Source organism: Bos indicus, chromosome 9 (genome assembly GCF_029378745.1).
Source record: "Bos indicus isolate NIAB-ARS_2022 breed Sahiwal x Tharparkar chromosome 9, NIAB-ARS_B.indTharparkar_mat_pri_1.0, whole genome shotgun sequence".
NCBI lineage: Eukaryota > Metazoa > Chordata > Mammalia > Artiodactyla > Bovidae > Bos > Bos indicus.
In genome coordinates, this window is record NC_091768.1 from 73,907,000 (window position 1) to 73,920,879 (window position 13,880).

The following is a 13,880-nucleotide window of genomic DNA, read 5'->3' on the forward strand; positions in this document are numbered from 1 at the left end:
TGAGTGCCAAAGAATTGATGCTTTTGAACTGTGGTGTTGGAGAAGACTCTTGAGAGTTCCTTGGACTGCAAGGAGATCCAACAAGTCCATCCTAAGGGAGATCAGTCCTGGGTGTTCATTGGAAGGACTGATGTTGAAGCTGAAGCTCCAGTACTTTGGCCACCTGATGCGAAGAGCTGACTCATTTGAAAAGACCTAATGCTGGGAAAGATTGAGGGCAGGAGGACAAGGGGATGACAGAGGATGAGATGGTTGGATGGCATCACCGACTCATTGGACGTGGGTTTGGGTGGACTCCAGGAGTTGGTGATGGACAGGGAGGCTTGGCATGCTGCGCGGTTCATGGGGTCACAAAGAGTCGGACACGACTGAGCGACTGAACTGAACTGAAGCTGTGGAAGTTACTTAGTAGAATACAGTGTGTATATGTATAGAAAAAGTATGTATTGAGAGTGACGTATGAAGTGACAGGGTCAACTTTCTAAAAAACTGGATTATTTACAAAGGGGGCTAAGAAATTTACATGGGCAAGCTACTACTTTAGGGACGTTTGCTAGTGTGAAACAGGGTCTTAGCCACCTAGTAGGTTTCAAAGAAAGGAAGGTCCTAGGAAAGATAAGGAGGTGGATCTCCAAGACAGAGCCTGTCATACACAGAAAGAAGATAGTAATCTAGCTGTCAGGCCTGGTGGCAAGATGAGAATTGAGGCTGAGGAACCAGGAAAAAATCTGTTAAAGCCTGAGATCAGCCAAAGGGGCGAAATGATGTTGAGCCCCATGCTGATGGTTTAGAGCTAGTTAATCCTCCATATCTGTGGTTGAGACCTGTCTTTGGAACTAGAGCAAACAGAGGTGGAGGTAAGAATGAAAGTGGTCTAACTGTTGGGCAAAGAGGGAACAGAAGCCAGGGGGAGAAAAAGACAGTTTTCTACCACTGAAAAGGTGGCTGTTTTTCACGGAACTACCTATACTGATGCATTGTTTAGTATCAAATATATATTTGTTATATAGTATCAAATATATACTTGTGTCATGATCATTTAATGTTTTTGCCCATGAGGAAAAAGTTACACGTGTATAGTATTTCTCAATGAAATTTGTGAATGTTGCAAATGTAACAGCAATTACGAAAGGTTGGCTAATAAATTTGTAAATAGTATTTACAGGGGAGCAAATCTATTAGAAAATGAGCCATCAAAAAGAGAATGAAGTTCGTTTTCACTCATTTGGAATCAAGTTCCAAATTATGATAGTTTGGAATGAAAGTCAAATTGTATTTTACCCTTGGATACATTAGTGCATGCTATCAATAATCTCTGCTTCATTTCCTCTGGGTCTTCTGGCTGGAAAGTAGGCGGGATGATGACAAGAAACAAAAATGCAAGGTAAACTGCAACTAAGAATGTGATATATTTCAAATGCCAATATAAGAATGATATAAATATCTCAGTTGCAAAAATAAATGGTAACCCTGGTTGGTACACAGTATTTTAAATATGTGAAAAGTGATGAGGAATTGGAATACATTCCATGCCAAAGAACAAGTTCTCAGAATGTTATCAGTGGAAAGGGCCACATCAGCAGACTGCAGGGGCATCTGTCTTTGCAGGTGAGAACTGCAGAAAAATTCACTTTTAGAAAGAGAATTAGCAAGTTCACATGGTTAAGACCTAACCACATTTCTAGAAGCAAATTAACAAAGCATGGCCTTAACATGGAAAAGTTGAGGTCACTCTTTGGAATCTGGGAAGACATTTGCAATGGAAAGACTGGGGTTTTTTTAGAAAGTTATTTTAATACTTTTTAAAAAAGAAGATTGGGTATGAAAATACATGATACTAGATGAGTATACATAAAAATGTTGATATTATAGTATGTGATTGGCTGGAATACAAACCCTGAGGTTTTTAAGACTGGCTATGTAAAATCAACCTGTGATTTCTAGTTATGCTGCCTAGTTTATGCAAACTTGATAATCCCTCTAAATCTGCTAAACTTTATGCTGAGATCTACCATGAGTAATTCAGTATTATGTATGTTCTGTGTATGCTCCAGAATTCACCACAATAGTCTAATTTGTTCAATATAAATTTTTCATTAAAATAGATAATAGTGATCAGTGACTTGTAATAAAGCCATAGATCTAGATTTGTTTTTAAAATAGATTTATAACACTCCTGGGGGCTTCCTTAGTGGCTCAGATGGTAAAGAGTCTGCCTGCAATATGGGAGACCTCGGTTCGATCCTTGGGTTGGGAAGATCCCCTGGAGAAGGAAATGGCAACCCATTCCAGTATTCTTGCCTGGAGAATTTCATGGACAGAGGAGCCTGGTGGGCTGCAGTCCATGGGATCACAAAGAATCAGACATGACTGAGTGACCAAGACACACACATATATATGATACTCCTGATAATACATCTGTGTTATTTTTAATTAGGTTATGATACACACACTGATTTCTGATAACTGAAGTTCATAGAAGTGAAGTGCTTTTTTCAAAATTACAGAATGACTAGAATTAGAACTCAAATGTGCAAATTCATACACAATCATTCTACTAAATCTTGTTTCTCTTCCCTGTCTTTAAAGAGCTAGAAGGATCTTTATAGGAAGTTGATAGGAACTGAAAGGCCTGGAATATATAATCATGAGACAGAAAGAGATTTCCAGAACTAACTTTTACTCCAAAAAATTTATTGCTGAAAGGTTAAAAGATAAAACTAAGTTTATATGCAATTTTTAAATTTATTATTTGTCATTTTGCAAGTTACATCATTTCTACTTTTGTTTTTCATTTGTAAAATGGAGATAACCATAGTGCGTACTTATCTCACAGGGTTGTGGTGATGGCTTAATAATATAAAAGGCTTGGGATGGTACTTGGCACATGATAAGTGTTCAATAAGTAGCAGACATTACCACTATGGGCTTCCCTGATGGCTCAGACAGTAAAGAATCTGCCTGCAATGCAGGAGACCCAGGCTTTATCTCTGGCTTGGAAAGATCCCCTGAAGAAGGAGGTGGCTAACCCACTCCAGTACTCTTGCCTGGAGAATTCCATGGACAGAGGAGCCTGGGCAGAGGGCAGTGGGGAGGGGTGGGGTGGGTAACCACTACATGCCAAGCCCTATTGCACCCTGAGTGTACATGATTTTATTTGATCCTTACAATATCCCTGGAGGATAAGTAGTATTATACTTTTCCCATATGGTAGATGAAAAAAATTTGGTAAATGGCAACATTTGTGTGGCTATCAAGATTAAGAGTCAAGATTCAAATCTAGGGCTGTATAATTGTATAATAGGGGTTGGCAAAATAAGAATGGTTTTTTAATACTTTTAAAGGGTTGTTTTAAAAATGGGAAGAAGACTATTCAAAGTCTATAATACTTACATCTGGATATTTACAGAACATATTTGCTGACTCCTGTTCTAGAGCTATTTTTCCTTCTATCCTGGTAAGTTAGCCTGCCTCTTGGAAACCAAATGCCAATTGTAACTGAAAAAAATGTTCATGTTTTCATTTACTCAACAGACACTTATGTAGCTCTTGATAGGTGTGAGTCATTTGTATAAGTGCTTGGTCTAGAAAAATAAATGAGACAAGGACATTGCATGAAGAAATTTATAGTCCTGTAGAACCAGAGAGACCACTGATAACCATAGGACAATGTGGCAGGTGTTCTAGCCCAGTATCACAATGTTCTGTGGAAACACATGGAAGGGACCTTGAGTGTGGACTTCAGAGGTCAGCTATATCTTCTTGGAAGAACTAGTAGTTAACATTAGCTCCACAGTTTTAGTTTAAGGGTGGATATTGGGTATTCTAGATAAATGGAGCAGCAAACAAACAGAAATGCCCAAAGATGAAAAAAGATTAGACTATGAAGAGCTAAAAATGTGGCCAAAATTTAAGGTATGGAAAGAGAAGTGGGAAGGGGTGCCTGGCAAGAGATCAGGCTAGAAGAGAAGGCAGGGTTTGAAGTATAACTATCTTTCATGGCATACGAAGGTGTTTGGCATTCATCCAAGACTATGAACCCTGTAAGATTATGGAATTATTGGCAGCTTTAAGCAGGAAAGTGAGATATTAATATTTTCATTTTAGAATGATCCTTCTGAAAGCAGCATTGGGGGGTTGTACTTGGGGGATCAAGAGTGAAGGCAAAGCTAACAGTCATGGAATAAAAGAGATTGGATTTACCCTTATGTCTTAATCAACAATAAAACTGAATAAAATATTTAAAAGCCACTCTTTCAGACACCAGATGACAGGCAGCACAGGACAGTGAATCCTGAGGAAAGGGAAATGAAGGAGGTAAGCCCCACGACTGTGCAGGATTTCTTTCTGGGGGTGCATTCAACACTGAAGAGCAGAGAGGAACAGTTGTCTTACGTAAATGAGGAGATGGATTTAGATAGTTTAGGAAGTCTGAGGTGTTTATAAATGTTGGGGCAGAGTAAGGAGCTACGTAGGGAAAGAATTCTGGAAATACATATAAGGGGGCCTGTGAGTCTTTGAAAAATATAAGGACATGCATGAATAGGGTGAAACTCTGCAAGACTGGACAAATAACAACTAGAAACTTGTGAGTTGAACAGGTTTCCACAACTCACACAGGCCTGGGAATTACTTATATTACTACCAGATAGAATGAAGAGCCCTCATTGGTCTCTTGAGGAATGCTGTAGTGACTCTAGAAGGGCTGCATTTTACTAGTAGGGTAAATTATTACTGAAGTAAATGTTCCGTGTGTGTGTGTGTGTGTGTTTTCTCAATCCCTTAGTAGTATCTGACTCTTTGTGATCCCATGGACTGTAGCCCACCAGGCTCCTCTGTGCATCCAGTTTTCTAGGCAAGAATATTGGAGCAAGTTGCCATTTCCTATTCCAGGGGATCTTCCCGACCTAGGGATCAAACCCACATCTCCTGCAGTTTCCTGCATTGGCAGGCAGATTCTTCACTGCTGAGCCACCTGGGAAGCCCAGATGTCCCTTCAGACACACCCAAACAAAACCTAAAAACAAGCCTTAAAGTGATCTAAGGAAATATTCTAAGAATAGAATAAATATCAACAAAAATGTTTTAAACTTATTAAGGTCTATTAGTCTCCACCATAAGAAATGAGGAAAAGAAGAAAAACCAAATGTAAATTAATTGTAAGGGAAAGAATTAAAAATGTAAGAGCAGAAATCAAAATACAAATAAATATTGAAGAAACTCATGACCCAAAGCCAAGTCTTTGACAACATGTCTAACTAAGTTGATGAAGGAAAAAGAGGGAAGACAAATTGTCAATATCAGGGATCAAAGAAGGACAATAACTATAGACCCTACAGACTTCAACTGGATAATAAGGGAATTTAGAAAATTATGACTGTAAAGTTGTTGTCGAAAATAACCTGTGATGGCAGTAGCCATCCAAAAAACAGCAAAATAGCAACAATAAAGCATTTATTGAATGATTTTCTGTGGCAGGTCCTGAATAGGCAAGGTAGAAATAAAGACCAGTCAGAAGTGTGAAAAGCAAAAGCATTAATTGCTCAGTCTTGTCTGACTCTCTGTGACCCCATGGACTGTAGCCCACCAGGTTTCTCTGTCCATGGAATTCTCCAGGCAAAAATGTTGGAGCGGGTAGCCATTCCATTCTCCAGGCGATCTTCCTGACCTAGGGGTGGAACCAGATATCCTGCACTACAGGCAGATTCTTTACCATGTGAGCCACCAAGCAAGGTAGAAATAAAGACCAACCAAAAGAGGAAAACAAAGGCTATTTTATTTAGAGATTCCTATACCAAGGGAGCCAATCACTATTAGTTGCATTTTGGCAGACACTCAAAGACAGGCAGAGAGTTGGAGAACTTAATACTGGATAAAAGGGCAATCTTCAGATATGTCCTAACTGGAGGCTGTTGGCATGGGGAAGCTATAGGCTAAATAGCTAGAAGCAAAACATTCTACATGATTTATTCAGGGTGAAAATTTTACTTACTCTGGTTTATCCTAAGTTGGAAGCAGGGACAGAAAATAAGGAAACTGTCAGTTATTAATCAAGTCCAGGACATTCGAACTTGTTGTTAGAGAAGTAATTGTTCAGCTTCCTGGATAGTTACTAGAGATAACTGTCTGATGGATGGTAAGCTGGCTTCCTCGCCTACTTATTGTGAATAAGGGGGTTGATTTTTTGGCCAGGTTTTGAGTCAAAGTTCTGTTTTCACATATGGTCTGGCCATCATCTGTTTGTGTATTCAGTGCCTTAGTAATAAATGATATAGTGATACACTCTTCTGAGTGTATAATGAAAAGAGTGATTCAGTCCTCTTGGGGATATTTGAGAAGACTTCACACTAAAGGCAATATTTGAGATAAATCTTGAAATCTAAAGCAGAGGGAATATGAAAAGAAATTGCTACCAGAGATTACAACATTTGCAAAGAAACAAACAGGCAAGTAGTGTTCGGGAAGCAATGACCTTTGAGAGAAGCTTGAGCCTAGGAGGGTGGGGGAGCAAACAATGAGCCAGGAAAGAAAGCTTGGAATCAAAATGTCATGGACTTTAAATGCTATTCCAAGACATAACCTTATGGACTCCAGAGAAGAGAGGAATGGTCGCCAGCCAACACTTATTAGACTTGTGTTTTAGGAAGATAATTTTTGTGACAGGAGAAAATGTGCATGAGGTGTGTCAGGAAACTGGAAGCTTGTGTGCAAACTAGGGCAATATTTTATAGATTGAAAGAAAACCTTGATGGGGCAGAGACAGTAAGGATGCAGCAGAGGGCAGATAAAGATGACCAGGGCAGCATTTTGGACACAGAAGGAGTGCTCTATAAATATTATGTTTCTGAATAGATAAATGGAATATCTAGGCAATGGAATGAATAGAGCTTGATGACTGATTGATATTATAACATAAAGATTGAAAAGACCCAAAAACAATGAAAGTTTTTAGCTTCATGATTGTACAACAATGCATAGACCTAAGTATGAAAAATAGGGAGTATGATAGTTTATGGGTGAGGACGTCAAGTTCAACTCCGGATGTGTCTCTGGGGCTTATAAAGTTGGAGTTGTTGTTTAGTTGCTAAGCTGTGTTCAACTCTTTGTGACCCCATGATGCCAGGCTTCCCTATCCTTCACTATTTCCTGGAGTTTGCTTAAACTCATGTCCATTGAGTCAAGTGATGCCATCCAACCATGTAATCCTCCTTCTCATCCTGCCCTCAATCTTTCCCAGCAGCAGAGTCTTTTCCAGTGAATCAGCTCTTTGCATCAGGTGGCCAAAAGATTGGAGCTTCAGCTTCAACATCAGTCCTTCCAATGAATATTCAGGACTGATTTCCTTTAGGATTGACTGGTTTGATCTTGCTGTCCAAGGGACTCTTACGAGCCTTCTCCAGCACCACAGTTCTAAAGCATCAGTTCTTTGACACTCAGCCTTCTTTATGGTCCAGCTCTCACATCCATACATGACTACTGGAAAACCTATACCTTTGACTATGTGCACTTTTGTCAGAAAAGTGATATCTTTGCTTTTTAATACATTGCCTAGGTTTTTCATAGCTTTTCTTCCAAGGAGCAAGCATCTTTTAATTTCATGGCTGCAGTCACCATCCACAGTGATTTTGGAGCCCAAGAAAATAAAGTCTGTCCCTGTTTTCCCCATTTATTTGCCATGAAGTGATGGGACCAGATGCCATGATCTTAGCTTTTTGAATATTGAGTCGTAAGCCAGCTTTTTTCACTCTCCTCTTTCACCCTCATCAAGACACTTTCTAGTTCCTCTTTGCTTTTTGCCATTAAAGTTCTATTATCTGCATATCTGATGTTGTTGATATTTCTCCTGGCAATCTTGATTCCAACATGTGCTTCATCCAGCCTGGCATTTCACATGGTGGACTCTGCATATAAGTTAAATAAGCAGGGTGACCGTATACAGCCTTGATGGACTTCTTTCCCAGTTTTTAACAGTCTGTTTTTCCCTGTCCAGTTCTAACTGTTGCTTGTTGTCCTACATACAGGTTTCTCTGGGGGCAGGTAGGGTGGTCTGGTATTCCTATCTCTTTAAGACTTTTCCACAGTTTATTGTAATCTACACAGTCAAAGGCTTTAGTGTAGTCAGTGAAGCCAAAGTAAATAGTTTTTTTGGAATTCTCTTGCTCTTTCTATGATCCAACAGATGTTGGCCATTTGATCTCTGATTCCTCTGCTTTTTTTTTTTTAATTTTATTTTATTTTTAAACTTTACATAATTGTATTAGTTTTGCCAAATATCAAAATGAATCTGCCACAGGTATACATGTGTTCCTCATCCTGAACCCTCCTCCCTCCTCCCTCCCCATACCATCCCTCTGGGTCGTCCCAGTGCACTAGCCCCAAGCATCCAGTATCGTGCATTGAACCTGGACTGGCAACTCGTTTCTTACATGATATTTTACATGTTTCAATGTCATTCTCCCAAATCTTCCCACCCTCTCCCTCTCCCACAGAGTCCATAAGACTGTTCTATACATCAGTGTCTCTTTTGCTGTCTCGTACACCGGGTTATCGTTACCATCTTTCTAAATTCCATATATATGCGTTAGTATACTGTATTTATGTTTTTCCTTCTGGCTTACTTCACTCTGTATAATAGGCTCCAGTTTCATCCACCTCATTAGAACTGATTCAAATGTATTCTTTTTAATGGCTGAATAATACTCCATTGTGTATATGTACCACAGCTTTCTTATCCATTCATCTGCTGATGGACATCTAGGTTGCTTCCATGTCCTGGCTATTATAAACAGTGCTGAGATGAACATTGGGGTACATGTGTCTCTTTCCCTTCTGGTTTCCTCAGTGTGTATGCCCAGCAGTGGGATTGCTGGATCATAAGGCAGTTCTATTTCCAGTTTTTTAAGGAATCTCCACACTGTTCTCCATAGTGGCTGTACTAGTTTGCATTCCCACCAATAGTGTAAGAGGGTTCCCTTTTCTCCACACCCTCTCCAGCATTTATTATTTGTAGACTTTTGGATCGCAGCCATTCTGACTGGTGTGAAATGGTACCTCATAGTGGTTTTGATTTGCATTTCTCTGATAATGAGTGATGTTGAGCATCTTTTCATGTGTTTGTTAGCCATCTGTATGTCTTCTTTGGAGAAATGTCTATTTAGTTCTTTGGCCCATTTTTTGATTGGGTCGTTTATTTTTCTGGAGTTGAGCTGTAGGAGTTGCTTGTATATTTTTGAGATTAGTTGTTTGTCAGTTGCTTCATTTGCTATTATTTTCTCCCATTCTGAAGACTGTCTTTTCACCTTGCTAATAGTTTCCTTTGATGTGCAGAAGCTTTTAAGGTTAATTAGGTCCCATTTGTTTATTTTTGCTTTTATTTCCAATATTCTGGGAGGTGGGTCATAGAGGATCCTGCTGTGATGTATGTCAGAGAGTGTTTTGCCTATGTTCTCCTCTAGGAGTTTTATAGTTTCTGGTCTTACGTTTAGATCTTTAATCCATTTTGAGTTTATTTTTGTGTATGGTGTTAGAAAGTGTTCTAGTTTCATTCTTTTACAAGTGGTTGACCAGTTTTCCCAGCACCACTTGTTAAAGAGATTGTCTTTAATCCATTGTATATTCTTGCCTCCTTTGTCAAAGATAAGGTGTCCATATGTGCGTGGATTTATCTCTGGGCTTTCTATTTTATTCCATTGATCTATATTTCTGTCTTTGTGCCAGTACCATACTGTCTTGATAACTGTGGCTTTGTAGTAGAGCCTGAAGTCAGGTAGGTTGATTCCTCCAGTTCCATTCTTCTTTCTCAAGATCGCTTTGGCTATTCGAGGTTTTTTGTATTTCCATACAAATTGTGAAATTATTTGTTCTAGCTCTGTGAAGAATACTGTTGGTAGCTTGATAGGGATTGCGTTGAATCTATAAATTGCTTTGGGTTGTATACTCATTTTCACTATATTGATTCTTCCAATCCATGAATATGGTATATTTCTCCACCTATTAGTGTCCTCTTTGATTTCCTCTGCTTTTTTTAAATCTAGCTTGTACACATGGAAGTTTTAGGTTCATGTACTACTAAAGTCTAGCTTGAAGGATTTTGAGCATGATCTTGCTAGCATGTGAAATGAGTGCAATTGTATGGTAGTTTGAACATTCTTTGGCGTTGCCTTTCTTTGAGATTGGAGTGGTTTTGGCAATGAGGTGTGGATGTAGGCATTGGGGGTCACTGGTAGCACATATGGAGTGGTTGGAATCATATGAAGGAGTAAGATAATAGAAGAGGAAACAGCAGCTAGTCAATTAAAAACTTTCCTCATTTTAAACTGTTAAAAACTGACTCTTCTTTGGAATATCCCCTTTAGATTGCTGAATACCCAGTTAAGCCATTCTGGAGGTAGGGAGATGAATTTTGAGTAAAACTGCAGAAAGCAGGTTGTGTGGAGTGTACAGAATTCTGTGGCTCTGATTTTGAAGCATGGACTACGAGTAGGTGAATGACTTTGTGGCATGCAGGGACCTGTGTTGGAACCCAAATTCACCAAATTTCTGTGACTTTCACCATGTTACTTCTTTGAGCTCCATACTGAGGTTAATTGTATCCACTTTAGAGAACTTTTATGGTTAAATGAGACAATTCTATTATATATATATAATATATATAGTAGTCCCTAGCATATAGTTTTTGTTCAATAAATAGAAGTTATTATGAAAGGAGATAGAAGAGTAACATAATTTTGCAACATATAAATTGTTTGTATTATGAAGATAATCATGTAGACTTAATTTTTTCTCTTATCTCTTCCCCACTCAGGAAAAAAGTATTTTGCTCCAATAAAATTGATTATAGTTTTCAAGGAGAATAATTTTTTAAAACCTCCAAAATGATATTTCTTTGCTTCCGCATATAAACTTGTCATTATTAAAAATTATTCTTAGAATTATCTCATAGCACCCAAGCATTTATTGGGTGCCCACCACATGTCAGTTACTGTGCTTGGCATCTGAATCCAAAGGTAAATAAGGCTGCTTCTCTAGAGAAATTCATTCACTTGATAAAATATTCACTTAGTATCTACTAAAGGTGTGGAAATGCAGCAGAGAATAAAGGCTTTGCCAGGCTTCATCTAGGTGTAAGGAGAGGCAAGAGAACAATAAACAGATAAATAAAGAAGGTAAATGGTATTTAATGAAGAAAAGAATAAATAAATTATAGGTAAAGGGTAATTAGATGAGACCAGGTGACCCCTCTAGGGGTGGGGTGAGGTAGAGGAGCATGACAAAATGAAAGTGAAATTCGCTCAGTCACATCCAATCCAGGCCAGAACACTGGAGTGGGTAGCCTTTCCCTTCTCCAGGGGATCTTCCCAACTCAGGGATCAAACCCAGGTCTCCCACATCTGCCGGGGTCCAGCCCCGGTGGATCCAGGGAATTCGAAGCGGGGACGGCTTTGGCGAGGATCAGGAAACAACTGCTTAATAAAACGTTAATTAAGGATATAAAGAGTGGTGAAATAAGGGTAGCTCATCGAAGAAATTCAGTGAAGAAAAGAGGCTGAATAAAATTCCAAAGCAGGGAATTTATATCACCTACGAAGGCCGCAGGCGTCCTCCTGTTCTCCCAAAGGAGAGGAGACACTAAGGCTTCCCCGATCAGATCTTAGAAGCCCAGGCAAAATTAGTAGGCTTGACGAGCTTCCCCACCTCAGAGGAAAAATTCAGCCAAAGGAGAAAGAAAGAACGACATGGGGAGACCAAGTTTCAGTGAACAAGGCCTGCACTTTATTTTCCAAAGTAGTTTTTACACCTTAAGTTATGCATAGAGGATAATGGGGAAAGGGGTAGAGTCATGCAGTAAGCCAAGCTTTCTTCCTGCAAACTTATCATATGCAGAAGTTTAGGTGATTTGCATCATCTTCTGGCCCGGAGGCCTGTTAACATTTTAAGAAACTTATTTTTCTCTAAAGGTGATTATTCTAAAGTCAGGCGCCACCATCCAAAAGCATTAGATAAAGTTGCATTCCTATAGGGCAAAGGTATGGTGGGCTATAACAAGAAAAAGAATTAACTCAAGGGTCCAAGGTTACAAACATTAAAGCTACTACTTACACCAATCATATTAATCAATACACTGCCAGGGACACAGCAGGTAAGGGATATGGAGACTTGGCAGCAAGCATTGGCCCAAGAAGTGAAAAACCCTTCACCAATACAATTTCTAATCAATCTTTTAACTGCTCAAAGGAATCTGTGTTTAGACAGTTTAGAACATCTCATGCCTCTCACAGTTGGGAGGCTCTGAGCAATCACACGTGGCCGGAAAAACCTATTCAGGCAGGCTAGAGGACTTCCAAAGGAGTTTGTAGGTTGAAACACTATCACACCCAGGAACTTTATTAACTGGAGCTGTAAGTTAACTCTTTTTTTCAGAGAGAGGTAGTGGGGGACAGCCCCACGTAAAGTCAGAGGTGTAGGTGAGAGCACAAAGTAGAAAGTAGGCAGACTCTGGTTTTGGGGGTAGATGCTCGAGAATTTCCAGGGGGACTCCAGAGGCTCGATCCCGCCTTTGCGTATGCCGAGCCTTCTTCCTCATGACCTTTGTCATGGGTGGAGCTCCTGCTCCCGGCACACATCTCAGATGGATTCTTTACCAGCTGAGCCACAAGGGAAGCCCAAGAATACTGGAGTGGGTAGCCTATCCCTTCTCCAGTGGATCTTCCCAATCCAGGAATAGAACTGGGATCTCATGCATTGTAGGCGGATTCTTTACCAACTCAGCTACCAGGAAAGCCCAAGAAGCGTGACAGTAATGAGTCAAATAATTATTATGAACCCATCTATTGCACAGTTGGGGGCAAAGGAAATTATAGACATCACAAAAGCAGCCCAAGTAGGGAGGAAAAGCTAACAATACTTTGGAAATAAATTACTTTTGAATAAGATTTTAGACATTTTAGAGGTTTTATACATTCATATCTTTTAGTTTGCCCTCATTCTTGAACTAGGGGTAAACTTTAATACAGGGGAAAAAATCAGCTTTCTTAGGTTTTTTCAAATATGCACTTTGGATAAACATTCTGATTGCAGATTAACCTCAGGAATGTTGGATATAATTTTTGTTGTGAGATTTTTGTTGTAAGTGAGATTTTTGTGTCAGTAAATCCCCAACCAAATAAATCTTCATCCTCTAGATCTTTAAAATCTAGGCTAAGTGTTTTTAAGACTCTTAATTATCCAACCAACATTTAGAATCTAAATGGAACTGAAAAGTACCATCTTGTCTAAGTCACTCTTATTTTGCAGAAGGTGGAATGGAAATAACAGAAAACAAAATAACAGAAAGTAAAAATAATAATAATTAACAGAACACAAACAGAAACTTTGGCTCCGTTATCACCAAATCCAGTGATTGAGATCTTTCCAGTTTTCTCATCCATTCAGTGAACTAGGACTTCTGATGTTCCAGGCACTATATTAGACTCTCAGTGCCCAGATGAATTAGAAGTTACTTGCAGGAAATCACTCTCTCATGTCCTGGAACTTTGTAGACTGGCAAAAGATGTCTTAGTTAGGCAAGTTATAGTTAAAAGCTCTCAAATACAATAGGCATTCTAGAAAATGTCAAGTTGGCACATTGGAAGAAGCCTCTGTACATACTCATTCTTTATCCTTCTGCATAAAGATTTTTACGCATAGTATTTTAAGGGAGGAAGCTTTGGTATTATAGATTTTGAGTTACAATGCAAACTTGAAGACTTTCTAATTTCTGAACTATGAAAAGTTTCTGAGCTTCAGTTTCTAGAGACAAATTGTGACGAGTCACCAGCCCAGTGCTAGGAATATATAGTAGACACTCAATGAATGTTTGCCTTTTATTTTCTTTTGTAACT